The sequence below is a fragment of the Hibiscus syriacus genome, unplaced genomic scaffold, assembly GCF_006381635.1.
Source record: "Hibiscus syriacus cultivar Baekdansim isolate YM2019G1 unplaced genomic scaffold, ASM638163v2 tig00116970_pilon, whole genome shotgun sequence".
In the NCBI taxonomy this organism is placed as follows: Eukaryota; Viridiplantae; Streptophyta; class Magnoliopsida; order Malvales; family Malvaceae; genus Hibiscus; species Hibiscus syriacus.
Genome location: NW_024063494.1, coordinates 1,054,118 through 1,071,873, shown reverse-complemented (window position 1 = coordinate 1,071,873; position 17,756 = coordinate 1,054,118).

The following is a 17,756-nucleotide window of genomic DNA, read 5'->3' as shown; positions in this document are numbered from 1 at the left end:
GTCACCGGCCGAAACAAAGGATTAACCTTTAATTTAGTACATCAAATAATTAAATAAAAGAAGCCCAGAAAAGATACCATATTCATTCAATCAAACTTCAAACTACAGTTTTCATATGATGTGACAAATGTCGGATGTGACAAATGTCGGATGTGATTGTTATCTTCTAGGCAAACTAGCTAACCATGGCTGTATATTTGAGTTAATGAAAAGATATATGTTGTTATCAGCGTCGGCCAAAACTCTAAATAAATGAAATCAGTGCGTTTGGCCACTAAATGAAACCTAAATTATTATAAAATCATAAAGAATAACATCCATCATTTTTCATTAAAAAACAATGAAAGATTTATTAAATAAAATAACTCAAAATCTGAATATATAAAAACATAAACTATAAAAAAACAATGAAAGGAAATATAATAAAATAAAATAGAAGTATGAGTGACAATAATATTTAGACCAAAGATCAACAACATTATTTTTTATTTTTAACAAATAAGAAAAGAATCAAAGAGACAGCAATTAGCAAGCGTGGTCAATTACATTTTCTAACATCGCCCAATCCCCTCCTTCCCCTGATTTATTAGCAGACCCGAATTTGTCGGTTTTCAACTTAAAAGAAGAATATGACCATACAAAATTAAGGACACATATTTTATGTTTTTAATTTTTATCACTAAAATGAAAAAGAAGAAGAAGAAAGAATACCACTGTAATTAACATATACAGTAAATCATTTCATATATAAACATCATCAAAATAAATATATATAGTTTATATCTAATCAAATATTCAAAATAAAATAGTATTATAAAAATTGGATAAGTCACTATACTGAGTCATTCTAAATTATACTTTTCTATTTCAGATCATATCATTTTTCATATTTTTTTCAAATCAGATCTTTTACATTGTCCACTGTATTTTTCATGAGAATATATGGTACGCGAGTTAGATAATGAGTGAGCGCGCTATATACAAATTCATTGTTAGAACAAATTACACCGAGTCACTCTACCTCGTGTATCACTAAGATACGCCAAGTCAGAGCACGAATGACCCATCTTCGTGTCATATCATATATGTATAGTGTCAAGCAGTTGCATTGAATCACTCCACCTCGTGCACCACTAAGGTACGCCGAGTCAGAGCACGAGTGATCCATTTGGTGTTAGATCTGAAACAAATATAGATTCACTCCACCTCATGGCATGTCATTGTACCACTAACATCCATTATCATACAATGAGCTTCATTTAAATTCAATTACTAATTTGCATAAAAAACAACTTAGATAATCTAATATAAAATCATTCTCATAAAAATCAGACTTTTGTGTAATATGTACCCAAAAATATTCAAATGCTATGAAATTAAATAAAAATAAAATGTATGTATTTAAAATACGATTTAAAAATATTTTCTTTTCATATCGGTCGAGGTTGACTCATCGCAAGTCGTCCTCGAATTATTTTTGATAAAAAGTTAGTTGCACTTACTTGTTGCCTCACTACGCTTTAATTACTATCTTCCTTGCACCCTCGAACTTAATCCTTTTTTTTTGTTCGATTTATTTTTGTTTTCGATCATGATCTTCATATCATCAATTTCCCAACATAAAATTTTTTGAATATGAATTAGTACTTTAACTAATAATATAATATTCATTTATATTCAAACAACTTTCTAAAAAAATCGACACATGTTCAAAACAAATTTCTCTCTCTTAATCTTGTGAAACTTTCCACCTTAAACCAAATTCAATTTTCCCATATCTTAACTAAAATTTCCAACATTGTACCCAAATTTTCCAAAGTTTGCATTTGAATCCTTTAAATTTCCTTAACTTTGTAAAATGTTCCTACCAACTTCACTAACTCACCACCAAATTTCCTTCAACTTACAATTAAGTTCCTAACTTGTAAACTTCCGCAAATCAGTCCAATTTGATATTCTAACACTAAATTTAAGCATAGGATCTCAATTTTTCCACAATTGCACATTAACCCTTTAAATTATGAAAGCTTGTGAAAATGTCCTCAAAGCCTAGCAAAGTCCCAAATTTGGTCCCAAACATCATTTCAAGCACTTGTAATTATTCTTACATTCAATCTAAACCATTAGGCATTTTTCCAAAATTTTCAACCATTTTAATATCAAACACATCAAATTCAAACATTGTTCATAAAATCTCCATATGGCCAAATTCACTATATAGTCCATCTAATACTTTTTATTCAATTTCCATGCTTGATTCTAACTCCACAACACCACTAAAACGTTAATCCAACCTTATTTAATTGAATTCATATCTTTCTTTCATCCATCAAATTCACAAACTCCCCAATACAAGCATGAAACCATGAAATTTTACTACCAAATGAAAGAGAATTTAATAAAGATTATTTTTAATTTTCACACTTTAGTCCAAATCCTAATTAAAATAGACCAAAAATTGAAAAAAAAACTCACCTTTGCCTATGGAGGTTCAGCAGGTTGCTGGAGATGGAGAGAAAATCTCCCGAAATTTTGGGCCAAAAATCTAAATTTCCATTAATGAATCCTCTAAATTACAACCATGCCACTCCATTATCTCTAATTTAATATCATTAAATAGCTTTAAAAATCTCAGCTCCCAAATTTTCTTTATGACCCTCCAATTTCCTAACATTTCATTTTAGTCACTAAATTGCACTATTTCACTTTATTGTGCAATTCTCTCCAAAATTCCACCCATCCAGCTTAAATTTCACTAATTAAAAATATCCATATAATTTTCCAACCCAAATCTACCTTCCTTCAAATTTTTGTAGACTTATGATTCGATCCTGATATTCGAATAATATACCAAACTTTGTCCTTTAATAAACCTTTGTAAAAAATCCAAATCAAAATTATAAAACCCACTAAAATAATTTTCGTGGACTAAATTACTAATTTATAAATCCGAAATTTAACTTTTGAAAATTTACATTTTTAGTCTCTATACTTTTACAACTTTATATTTTATTCCCCAAACTTTTAAAATTTACATTCCAATCACTAGTCCAAAATTTGGGATATTATCATTCTTCCCCTTTTTGAAAATTCATCCTCAAATTTTCAGTGTTTACCAGGTCCAAACAAGTAAGGAAATTGCTTTCTCATATCCTCTTCACGTTCCCAAGTAGTTTCTTTTACTTTATGATTATGCCAAAGGACTTTAATTAGGGGAATCATCTTGTTCCTTAGTTCCTTAACTCTATGTTCCAAAATATTCACTAGTTCTTCTTCATATGTTAGATCCGATTGAATTTTAATTTCCTCCGATGTAATGACGTGTGAAAGATCCGTCGATACCTCTGAAGCATCGACAAATGAAAAACATAATGAATCTTATCTATTTCCGAAGACAAAACTAACTGATAAGCTACTAGACCCACTTTTTTACAATCTCGAATGGTCCAATAAATCTTAGACTTAATTTTCCCTTTCTGCCAAATTGTAGAATCTTCTTCCAAAACTTTATCGCCTACTTGATACTCGATTTCCTTTCTCTTCAAGTCTGCATAGGATTTTTGTTGCTCCAATTCTATCTTGAGGTTATCTTGAATAATATTCACTTTTTCTTCTGTTTTTTAATCAAATTTGGACCAATTATGTCTCTAGCCTTTAGCTCAAACCAGTTTAATGGTATTCTACATTTTCTTCCATATAATACTTCATAGGGCGCCATCTTAATACTCTCTTGATAGCTGTTATTATAAGAAAATTTAGATAAAGACAAATATTTCTCCCAAGATCCCTTGAACTCAATCACACACACCCTTAGCATATCTTCCAGAACCTGAATCGTCCATTCAGACTGACCATTTGTGTAAGGATGAAAACTATGCTAAAATTTAGTCGAGTACCTCCGATACAATCAAAACGGGTACTCCATGTAATCAAACTATCTCTCTAATGTATAGCTCAACAAACTTCTCTATCGAATAGTCAGTCCAAACAGGGATGAAATATGCTATGCTGGTCAATCTATCGAATATCACCAAAATTGAATCCTTTTTACTCAGTGTTAATGGTAGTCCTATTATGAAATCCATCATAACTCTTTTCCATTTCCACTGAGGAATTAAAATAGGCTACAGTAACCCCGATGGCACCTGATGTTCAACTTTTACTTATTAGCGTGTCAAACAATTTTCCATAAACTGTAATAGTTCTTTTCATACCAGGCCACCAATAACGAATTTTTAAGTCCTAATTCCCGCTTGGATGCATAGTTAATGGACTAAAATGTGCCTCGGAAAGAAGCACTTTCTTCAACTCATCATCATTTGGTATATAGATCCTACCTCTATAGTGTAAACACCCATCAGACTTTATTTCAAAGTCCTTGGTTTCCTCTTTTTTTTGTTTGCTCCAATCTCGATAAAAATTTCCAATATTTTCTTTGCAACTCTCTTATTTGCTCTAGTAAAGTATGCTTTAATCTTAATTCAACAACTATGGCACCATCTTCCTTTTAAGATAATTGGGCATTTAATGCACACAAAGCTAAAAAAATCTTCCAACTAAGTGCATCGGCAACCACATTTTCCTTTCCTGAATGGTAATATATGATCACCTAATAATCCTTGAGTAGTTTAATACATCTTCTCTGCCTCAAATTCAACTCCTTTTGAGTCAGTAAGTACTTTAAACTTTATGATCGGTGTACATATAATATTGTTATCCATATAAATAGTGGTGCCAAATTTTTAACGCAAATACCACCGCTACTAACTCAAGATCATATATCGGGTAATTACTCTCATGCGGCTTGAGTTGCCTAGAGGAATAAGCTACCACTTTTCCATCTTGCATTAGAACGCATCCTAAACCATTATGAGACGCGTCACTATACACTACATAGTCTTTGCCCTATTCTGGTTGAACAAGTACTGGAGCCTTTGTCAAAACCTTATTTAAAGTTTCAAAACTCTTCTGGCACTTTTCAGTCCCAATAAAAGGTATATCTTTCCTTAATAACTTCCTCAACGGATAGGTGATCATTGAAAAATCAATTAAGAATCTTAAATAATATCCAGCCAATCCCAAGAAATTTCGGACCTCGGATACATTATATTCCACTATAGCTTTAATCTTTTGAGGATCCACTCGAATCCCTTCTGCAGTCACTACATATCAAAGGAATGCGAACTATGACAGTCAAAGTTCACACTTTGATAACTTACCGTATAACTTTTTATCTCGAAGTGTCTGAAGAACAGTGCGTAGATGGGCATCATGCTCTTCCTTAGTCTTTGAATAAAATAGAATATCATCTATAAATACCACAACGAACTGATCTAAATATGGTTAGAATTCTCGGTTCATAAGATCTATGAATGTGGCTATAGCATTTGTTAACCCAAAAGGCATTACCACAAACTCGTAATGTCCGTACCCTAGTCCAAAATGTTATCTTTGAAATGTCCTCTTCTTTAATCTTCAGTTGATGGTACCCTGATTGAAGATCAATCTTCGAAAATATTGGCATGCATTTTAACTGATCAAACAAATCATCAATCCACGAAAAAGGATACTTGTTCTTCACTGTCACCTTGTTTCACTGTCGATAATTTATGCATAATCACATAGATTTATCCTTCTTCATTACAAATAATATTGGTGTTCTCCAGGGTAACACACTCGGTCTGATAAATCCTTTGTCCAATAAATCTTGTAATAATGCCTTAAATCCCTTGAGTTCTATTAGTGCCATCCTATATGGAGCCATCGATATCGGCGTAGTACCAGAGAATAATTCATATGGAAAAATATTGGGGTACTCTATAACAATAAGGATATCCTCCAACCTTGCTTCAGAAGTTTGAGTTTCTAACACGTTGGCTAAGAACACCTGACACCCTTGTAGTAGTAACTTCGTAATAGAGATAGTTGATACCATGTTAGATAAATGATTTATCATTTCCCCAACTACTATCACCTCTGAGCCTCCGGAGTCTTTTAATATAACTTGCTTTAAATGACAATATACTATGGCATGATAAGTGGATAACCAGTCAATGCTCAAAAATAATTTCAAACTCTTCGAAAGGTAGCTCCAATAAGTTCTCGAAAATTCAATTCCTTGAATTTCTATTAGACAACTTTTGCACCATCTAGTAACCCTCGCACTCTGACCCAGTGGATTTATTGTCATTATATTAGTAGAAGGTGGTTCCAAAGAAATTCCTCATTCACTAATCATTTTTGTACTAATATATCAAAGTGAAGAACTAGTGTCAATTAAAAACAAAAACAGGTGCACCATAAAGATTAAAAATACCTGCTATCACCTACGAGTCATCTCTTTCCTCAATGGTCTTGATATTATAAACTCTTGCTACAGTATACATCTTTGATTAGGAAGAAGAATATGAGGGTCCTCTACCTCAATCTCTACCTTGGTATGTCTGAGAAACAACGGCGGATCGCTCTATTTGGACGGGTCTTTCAATCGCCAACGGATAATCTTTTATAAAATGGCATGTTTCATCATAATGAAAACATGCCCCAGTAACCTGTCGGCATACTCATGAATGAGATTTACCACATATCTCGCAGTTTCGAAACTCCCTTTGAGCAGGTCTTCTAGCACCAGAAGCAACTGACTGTGACTGTCCACCATTACTAGAACTAGGTCCCTTAGGATTGAAAGAAGCACCCTCTGATCGACTCTAACATCTAAAACTGGAACCTCGATCCCTTTTTGACTGAGGGGTAGATGAAGATGACCTAGGTCTCTTGGATAGCTGGAACCTCTGCTCTGTAAACTTCTCATTCTATGCATGTTCTAGGGCTTTAGCTTGGTTTACTGTTTCTTGGAAGGTTGGCAACTGTAACACCAACATAAACTCTTTCAACCTTAGACGCAATCCCTCAATAAACCATTCAAATTTGTCCTTCTCGTTCGATATTAACTTTGGGGCAAACTGATTTAATTTGTTAAATTCAACCTCAAACTCGTAAACACTACAGTTGCCTTACTTCAGATTCAAAAAATATTTCTTCATTTCTCTGATGAAATGACTACCAATATACTTATTCTTGAATTCCTCTAAGTAAAATTGCCACGTCACATGTTCTGGAGGAATATGCATCGTGGTGTTCGTCGACCACATCTGAGTTGGGCCTCGTACTAAAGAAACCACTCCATCTAAAGTTTCTTGATCTAAGCAATGAAATCCATCCAGCATCACTTTCCCATCATACAACCACATATCGGCTACCACAATACCCTCATCAGCTTCTCCTTTAAACTCTGGTGCACCCAAACTCTTTAATTCTTTTACTATCGACATTCGAGAAGTTTGAGGAGTAAGAGGAGGAGCAGGCTGAAATTTTTGTAAAACAACTTCTTGCGCTTTCATAAATGTACCCTAATCGGGTGCATGTGCTCATTGGGGTGTTAGAGCTCCCTGTTGTTTCGACTGAGCAGGAGGTTCAGTACGTACTTCATTACTACAACTAGCCCCCTCTGAGACCTCTTGTTGCTTAGTTGCTCTTCTAGGCGTTTTTGATTAAGAAATTTCTACACATCAAAAATACTTAAATTAGTAATGAGTGACATCCACATATAAACACCAAATCAACAACTTTTGATATCCTAGTGGCATGTACAAACTTCAAATAATTTATCACTTTGGATTAGGCTGAGAATCGACTAAACATGTAGCTATGATTCCAATAAATGTAACACCCTCAACTCATATATGTCCCCGTAAATGAGTCAAAGATGTCACATCAGTCGAATGAAACATTTACAATTCAAAAATTGATAAATTTTTGTTTTCTTTAAATTCGACATTAAAAATATTTAACTACATTTAAATTTATAATGTAAAATATATAAAATTCTATTCATTCATCACATAATCAAAAAGAGTTCAAACACATTGAATCAGAGCCCTAAAATATAAATATGTACATGCCAACTAAGGAACATCAAAAACATCGAAAAGATGTCATACTAATTTTGGTTGTCTTAACTGGTCTTCAAAATATGTAAGATGTCATGCTTGGCTCCTTACTCGGCTGACTTCTCTTTATTTACGTGTGAACCAATCACATGCTAAGTTTTCCACTTAGTGAGGCAACATAAAAACATACTTAAAATAATTAACATATATAGTAAATCATTTCATATATAAACAACATCAAAATAAAACATATATATAGTTTACATCTAATCAAATATTCGAAATAAAACATTATTATAAAAATTCGATAAGTCATTATACTGAGTCATTCTAAATTGTACTTTTCTATTTCAGATCATATTATTTTCATATTTTATTCAAATCAAATCTTTTACTTTGGCCATTGTATTTTTCATGAGAATATATGGTATGCTAGTCAGATAATGAGTGAGCGTGCTATATACAAATTCATTGTCAGAACAAATTGCACCGAGTCACTCTACCTCATGTATCACTAAGATACGCTGAGTCAGAGAACTAGTGACTCATCTTGGTGCCACATCATATATGTATAGTGTCAAACAATTCCACCAAATCACTCCACCTTGTGCACCATTAAGGTATGCCGAGTCAGAGCACGAGTGATCCATTTGGTGCCAGATCTGAAACAAATATAGATTCACTCCACCTCATGGCATGCCATTGTACCACTAACCCTCATTATCATAAAATGGGATTCATTTAAATTCAATTACTAATTTTCATAAAAAAACAATTCAGATAATTGAATATAAAACCGTTCTCATAAAAACCAGATTTTTGGGTAGTATGTACCCAAAAATATTCATATATGAAATAAAATAAAAATAAAATGTATGTATTTAAAATATGATTTATAAATATTTTCTTTTCATATCGGTCGAGATTGACTTATTGCAAGTCATCCTCGAATTATTTTTTATAAAAAGTCAGTTACACTCAATTGCTGCCTCACTACACTTTAATTACTATCTTCCTTGCACCCTCGAACTTAATCCTTTTTTTTGTTTGATTTGTTTTTGTTTTCGATCACGATCTTCATATCATCAATTTCCCAACATAAACAATTTTGAATATGAATTAGTACTTTAACCAATAATGTAATATTCATTTATTTTCAAACAACTTTATAAAAAAAACAATCGACACATATTTGAAACTAATTTCTCTCCCTTAATCTTGTGGAACTTTCCACCTTAATCCAAATTCAATGTTCCCATATTTTAACTAAAATTTCCAACATTGCACCCAAATTTTCCAAAACTAGCATCTAAATCCTTTAAATTTCCTAAACTTTGTAAAATGTCCCTAACAACTTCACTAACTCACCACCAAATTTCCTTCAACTTATAATTAAGTTCCGAACTTGTAAACTCCCTAAAATCAGTCCAATTTGATATTCTAACATTAAATTTCAGCATAGGACCTCAATTTTTCCATAATTGCACATTAACCTTTTAAATTATCAAAGGTTGCGAAAATGTCCTCAAAGTGTAGCAAAGTTCCAAATTTGGTCCCAAACATCATTTCAAGCACCTAGAGTTATTCTTATATTCAATCTAAACCATTAGGAATTTTTCCAAAATCTTCCCTTTATTTCCTCCCTTAGGTCGAAACTTTGCAATAATTCACTTATTGGTCTTCATTTTGATTTCAAGCTTAAATCATTCTCCAACATTCATTTCTAATCAATCTCAACCATTTTAATATCAAACCCATCAAATTCAAACATAGTTCATAAAATCTCCATATGGTCGAATTCCCTATATAGTCCCTCCAATAATTTTTATTCAATGTCCATGCCTGATTCTAACTCCACAACACCACTAACATTTTAATCCAACCTTATTTCTTTGAACTTATATCTTTCCTTCATCCATCAAATTCAAAAGCTCCCCAAACCAAGCATGAAACCATGAAATTTTACTACCAAATGAAAGAGAATTTAATAGAGATTATTTTTATTTTTCACACTTTTGTCCAAATCATAATTAAAATGGACCAAAAATTGAAAAAACAAACAAACTCACCTTTGCTTACGGAGGTTCAACAGGTTGCATGAGATGGATCTCCCAAAATTTCTAAGTAAAAATCCCCCAATTTTGACTTTTAAAACCTATAAAATAATTTTTTATTCAATTTGGGCCAAAAACTCAAATTGTCATTAATGAATCCTCTAAATTACAACCATGCCACTCCATTATATCTAATTTAATATTATTAAATAGATGTAAAAATCTCAGCTCCCAAATTTTCTTTTTGACCCTCTAATTTTCTAAAATTTCATTTTAGTCTCTAAATTATACTATTTCACTTTATTGTGCAATTCTCACCAAATTCCACCCATCCAACTTAAATTTTACTAATTAAAAATATCCATATAATTTTCCAACCCAAATCTACATTCCTTCAAATTTTTGTAGACTTCTGATTCGATCCGGTTATCTGAATAATATACTGAACTTTGTCCTTTAATAAACACGTGTACAAACACCAAATCTAAATTCTAAAACCCACTAAAATAATTTTCTTGGATTAAATTACTAATTTACAAATCCAAAATTTAAATTTTGAAAATTTACATTTTTATGCCCTATAGTTTTACAATTTTATACTTTGGTCCCCAAACTTTTAGAATTTACATTCCAATCACTAATCTAAAATTTGAGATATTACATCATCCAAGTGTCTGACGTAACAAATGTTATCACTTTATGTGTTCGGACCGTAACGACCATTAAATACTATCGTTAAATGACACACGTTACGTTCTAGTAATTTTAAAAATTTTATTTAAAATAAAAAATAAAATTATATATTGTAAAAAACCCAAAAAAAAATCAAAAAAGTTTGAAAACTCTAATTTCAACTCGGCCATACCCCATTTGAACCTCCACCCTACAACAAGCCAAACCCGACCAGAAGCGACACTTCTCCGACGAAGGAAACGACAAAAGTGTGACCCAAAATCACGTCTTTAGTGAAATCAAACCCCAAATCTGTGACACCTAGACCATCCAACGACGCGCACGACAATAAGAGAGACAACGACCAAACAAGGAGAGGGCAAGAATAGCATCGGTGGCGATGGTTGTGACTGGCAATGGAGGTTAAAATTAGGGTTAGGGTTAAGGATTTAGAGTTTTTAGAGATTTGAGTTTTTTTGTAATTTTAGAAAAAATATGAGGTTTTTATAAATATAATATTTTTAATTTTTTTTTTTAAAATTTAAAATTACCAAATTATGACCCATATCATTTAATGGAATTTTTTAATGGTCGTTGTGTTTTGAGTACCTAAAATAATAACGCTTGTAATATCATGTAACTGGATGATTGAAAAAATCTAAACATCTATTTAAGAAAATTAATATAATTCGAACGATTATTTTATAATTAAGCCTTATATAAACATTAAAATTTGTTAGCAAAAGTTATAGTTTCTCGTTTGGTTTACATTAGATATTGGTGTGTACGATTGGACTGAGTGCAAAGATGCGAAAAAACAGAGGCTGTAGGCGGCACATTGTCCTTTCAAACCAGCCTCCTTTGTCACGTGGAGTGGTGGCCCAGTCCGTACCGTTTTCTCAGTTTTCGCCGGTGGAACCACCGTGTCTCCCACGTAAAACCTCCTCCCCCACCATCCTCCTCCTTTTCATTTACTTTCCCTGTCAAACTCATCAATATTGGAAGTTTGGAACCACAACTTTCTCATCGTAAACCCCCCTCCCCTTTTCTTCCTTTCTTAAGGAGCTTGATGTGTCTATTCGTTTATCACCATCGTTTTCTAAATTAAATGTTATTGTATATAATATAGTCATGGATAGATCAAGTAGAAGTACTGAAACAGTCGTATTTAAAAAAATAAATTTGTATATAGATTTGATATTTTTATATTTTATTAGTAATTAAAATTTTATATTTTGTATTTTTAAAATTTTAATATAATCTCTAAAAAGTTTACATTTTAACATAACATTTTACATATATGTATCGATATGTAATTATGCTAAAAAAAGTTATAATTAAATTAATAAACCAGGAGTAATTGTTTTTGTTTTTTCAAGTTATGGGCACGCGTGATGCAAGTGTACTGCATGAAACACGAAAATGAAGCTTTCGGGTTAACAATCAAATTCAATTCACTTGTTTCATACCTATTTGCAACTTCAAATAGAAAGTTTCAACAAATCACTTCTGACAATTCATACATACATGCTTATCAGATTTTTGTTAATTTTAGTTTAAACTTTTATATTTTTTATGAATTTCTAAATTATTAAATTAAACTAAACAAGAATCATTAAAACAAACTCTTTCATCTCATACATACATATATTAACCTTGCTTTTGTCTTTTATTAGTTTTAGATTAATTTGGTGGAAGCTAGAGCTTACTTATATTTCATTTGTTTTTATCAAAATGGTAATTTAAAGCTTAAGAAGTTACAAGTGTTCAAGTTTATTAATTTAAAAATAATAATAAAGTATTTAAAATTACTTCACTTTCTGTTATTATTAATTTTTTTAGAAGGAAAACAGTGTTAACAATAAATAGTTAGATGGAAAAGGGATTGAAAAGTTGAAAAGTCGTTGAAGGATGAAGTGGCTAAAATATGAAAGGCGTGGCACGTTACTGACTCTCAAAAGGCCAATCATCCTTTTATGGCGAACCGACTACATTTCTATCCAATCAGTGCGCCACTAACCATTTATAGCCAACCCTATTACTTAATTAGCTACTATGATATTTATTTCACATTTCCTTTTCATATCAATAAGATCTGATGGAGGCCACTAATGCCTCGTGCCATCTTCATTTTTTTAAATTTGTATAATAAGCAATTCAAATAAAAGTATGTCTAAGATTTTAATAATTTTATCTTGCGTTAGTTGTCTGGTTGGCCTTTAGTTATTGATGTTACAGCTTGATCATGATTACATTGGTCGTTACATGCAACGTGTGCAAGATCTGATCTCATGTCCCTTGTATAAGTTTTGTCCTAATTATTAAAGATTGGAATTCTCTTTTTTAAAATATGGAACGAAGGAAATATCAGCATTGTGGGAAGAGCATTTGTGCTAGGTGTCTTGGTCCTTTGATGCAGACACTAAACTCGCAATTTTATATTAAAAATCTCAAATAAATAATTATTTAAAGAAATAGGACACACCATACATTATTTAGAAGAATAACCCCTCAAATTGTCTACATCGGATGAACTCGAGGCCTGCAAACCGCATGTTAAATCTTAGCACTCTCCAACATGCGAGATACATCCGACGTAAGCGCACTTTCCAAGTAAGCCAATAAAACAATTGGATAAAATGACCTAGCGTATTGTGAAGCGCGAGCTAGCCTTTATGATCCAAAATATCGCGAGATTTATGAAGGAACTCGTGGCCTGCAAAGCGCGAGGACAATAGATTCCTTACCCTCCCTTCAATGTCCATAACCTTGTTTGGATATTATTTCCGGGTGAAAAACTGATTTGTTTTTTTAAATTTTAATTATAAACGCGTAGTGTTGTACTTTATCTTGAAGGTGACTATAATATTAACATATATAAGACATTTTAAGCGGGATAAAAATGACGTTGAAAATGGTTAGAAATCATGGTTTTGTGAAGGAAGAAGAAAAAATGATTTGATAGACATATTGGAGTGTTATTTTTGGCTTGTAAATATGAGTAATATGTGTTGTTAATTAAAAAAATAATGCAAAAAACCTACTTAATTGCTATTTGGGCCTGAGCGATTGGGACATTTGCTCTTCGTGTGTCCATGATTCCTACATATAGAGCATAATTTCAATTATCCAGTTCTTCCTTGATGTCTGACTAAATCCTCGTCACAAAAATTCTGGGTTGACCGTGGATGACCTTTTTTTCCTCATAGTGCATAATCTGGTCGTATTATAGGTCCATCATCAGCTTCATCTGAATCCATTCATTCCAGTGGGAGGGAACTCGTATTCATAAACCTTGAATATAGTTTCATGTAAGAAAACCCGATCAATGAATCTCATGTAGTGTATCCGAACAGAAGAAGAAGAAGCAATGGTGTGCATACACAGGTATTTGAAAGTTTGGAAGAATCCGCACTTGCATTTTTTTCTCGTAAATTAACCACGTATGTGTTGTATTGTATGCCTTCCAATGACCTCGCAAATTCTTATAGAAGAAATAATGATATTTTACGAGATAAGCATATGGCACTCATCACGTTGGAATAATGCTATAATGTTTGCAATTTTCTGAGGAGATCTGGGTGGATTTGGTGGCCACCTGCCATCCAGTCAGCTTCTTGTCTTCCCAAGGTTGCAAAAAGGGTTGTCAATCGATAATATGTTGCTTTGACAATAGGCGTGATAGGTAAATAGTGCACTCTCTTTAGTGATGAATTTATTGCCTCAACCAAGTTCGTTGTCATATGACCATATCGTTTACCCTCATCAAATGATCGAAGTCATTTCTCCTTTGGGATTCTAGCAAGGTAGTTGAAGCACTAGGAATTCACGTGTCTTAGTTTTTGCATCAGGTCCTCAAACTCACATATGGATTGTGTGTAACCTATCAATAAAATGTGAAATAATTAATTTGAAATATTTTTGTAAAGATATGGTAAACCGAAAAGGATGAAATATGTACCCATTTGAAGCACCATTAGACGCTCATATTGACTCTTGAACTTCTGCATATAATTTTTGGCAATATGTTGTAAATAGTACCAAATATAAATATTGAGGGGTTGGCAAGACGGGAACATACGATGGAGTGCATATTTGATACCAACGCCTTTGTCAGAAATAAGACAAATTCTATCATCTCTATCATGCATCACATGTGATAGAATATATGTTTGTAAGTTCGTAAGGAAGAATTCTCAAGAGTTAATACCTTCATTTTTGACAATTACGAAGGCGGTGGGAATAGTTTTTCTGTTGTCGTCTTGTGCAACCATCAATAACATTATATGAGTGTATCGACCATATAACCAAGTGTTGTCATTTTGAACAACCGACTTGCAGTGTCGGAATGCATTAATGCATTGCGAAAAAGTTCGAAAGAACCGGTATAATTGTAAACACCTTGTACAACACGATTATTTTTGTACGCTGAGACTATTTCCAATTTCACAATTGCTCCCGGAATGTGTTTCTGCTTCATTTTAAGCCATGGTTGCAATTCTTTGTATGATTCCTCCCATTGATCGAACAATTTTTGTTGGGCTCGATACCTTGCATATCATGCTTTATGGTAATAAACTATGTACCTATATTGCGATGTAACTGAAACAATACAAGTCGTAACCATAACACGTGGATTTGATTTGAGCTGTGAAATGAAGGCTTCAGAAAGCACGTGCACATCCAAGTTACGATGATATTGATTCAGGATGTTAGCGGTGCATGTATATGGTTGGACGTATTTTGTGAGTTTTCAAAGGTTGTTCATCATCTTCAACCGTGATACACGAACCCTCCAATTACATCCCTGCTTCTTATGGAGACATTCAGCGATGTACTTATTCGTATCATTTTTTCCACAATTGACGTGACGGAGCGACGTATATTGTAGTTCTTGATTGCAGCCACAACGTAGTAAGGCTTTCTTTCCTCGAAATTTTAGATGAGTGGTTGCTCGATAATATTGAATTATGGTTTTTTATTGTTCAAGAACCTCGCAGGTTGCAAGACGCGATTTTGAATAACGTGTGTTGCAGGGTGTGAGATCATGGTATCTCGTGTTTTGCTAGATGCATGGTTCTGCTAACGTACTTTAGATATGACATTATGCAGGGTGCGATTTTCATTTAAACATATTTTAAGAAAAATAACTCCCAAGATGAATCGACTAATGAAAAATAGTTCACATAACTAAAAATTATTCGATAAACTACAATTGCTCAATTAACTTAAAATAAAATAGTTTAGTAAAAAATAATAAAATAGTTCGCACAACATAAAATATTTTTATTAACTCAAAATAAAGTAGTTTAGTACAAATATTTCAGTTTTGAAGAACGAAATAAATAACAGTTAATAATGTCTATGTCCACCAGTTCCATATCGTGGTAGACGACGAGTCCGACGTGGACGTAATCGCGGTTCCTCTTTCTTTTCAGAAATATCATTATCATTAGGATCAATAGTTGTATATGGAATCGATCCACCACTAGCATTGGAACTGGGATCAATGTAGAATATGCTCTGCGACGGCATCTGCTCAACAATACCGTATCCAAAGTTAGCCGCCAATTGTGTCGGTGGTGAATTCAACAAGTCAAAGAAGTCGATGAGGAAACCTTCCAAGAACTTCCCCATTTGCTAAAATGCTGATTGAGTCAAGTGGGTGAAGACAGGGTCAGGGTGTGACAACGGTGTATGATGAGGTCCCTTTGTTGTTACCGATGAGGAGGATGCACCTTATTGTCTTCTTATTCTCTACCTTGACTCCCCCACGCTGCCTCCCCATCTATGGGTGACTCTATGGAGGAACATATAATTCTTGCGCTCTCTCCTCATCAGTCAATATATGTGGCATCTCATATTCTTGGTACGACCGTATATAATCATATGTCACGATGTGGTCGAAGATGGGTTAAGTTACAGGCGTCCTCTCGAATCTTCAGACTCACTCGTTCAGATACACTACATTATGGTTTGCCTAATTAATTCCTGTCTTCCCTTGTCGCATCAATCGATGCAACTCATCCAAGCAAGGTGGATGTGGCAAAATCGTTTAAATAATGTCCGGAGGGTCTATTTCTTTAAATAATTATTTATTTGGAGTTTTTTTTGGCATTTCTCTGGAAAATTTGCTTCCATCATATATTTTATATTTCACTCTAGATATCTTTTTGATAATATATAAACCTGAATACTGAATCTCTTACCAGCAGAATACAGTTTTTTGTTTTTACTTTTTCATTTCATTATACAACAACAACAACAACAACAAAACCCAATTCCCATATGTATGGGGTAAGGGGGAGGTAGGGTAGTAGGCTGCCCCCAACGCCAGGTTGGGAGTAGCTTCCGTGAAAGACCTCCGACAGTCAGAAAATTAAAAATATAGATAAAATGCAATGCATGTATAAATAAATACATAGCTAAACAGTATTCATATGCAGTCATTAAAATCATATGTGCGTTTGTAATGGGAATTAATCCCTGTAAAATAATCCCTGCGAAAGAATCTCTGCATATAGACAGAAACATAAGACCCAGCTAAATTTAAAAGAGGAAACATGAAGAGAATGATAAACAAACGTCAACGATATCAAGCCCAGTTCCAATCTTTCATAAATACCAATAACAGAAACGTATAAAAAGTAGAAGTCATGGAAATTACTACAAAGGCATTAAAAGAAGACAGAGATGATACACCCTATAGATGTGACCCACACTACTCGACTACCCTAGTTTTTAGCCTCCATATTTTCCTATGAGAGGTCATGTCTTCGGTAAGGGCTAACTCCATCAAATCAGATCTCAAGCAGTCTTCCCACTTCCTCCTTGGTCGTCCTTTCCTTCTGGCACCGTCGACTGTAAATAAATAGAATTTTTTTATCTTGTTCCGTATAAATCTTTTATTTTTATATTTTATCTTTAAAAACAGTTTTTCATCACTTCTCCAATTAAAGATTATTCAACTTTTTTAAACGTATCTATTACGTTGGATGCAATAGAATATTAACTCATTACCTTATTATTAAAATTTTAAAAGTTATAATATTGTACCATAAATAAAGTAGTTATTTAAAAA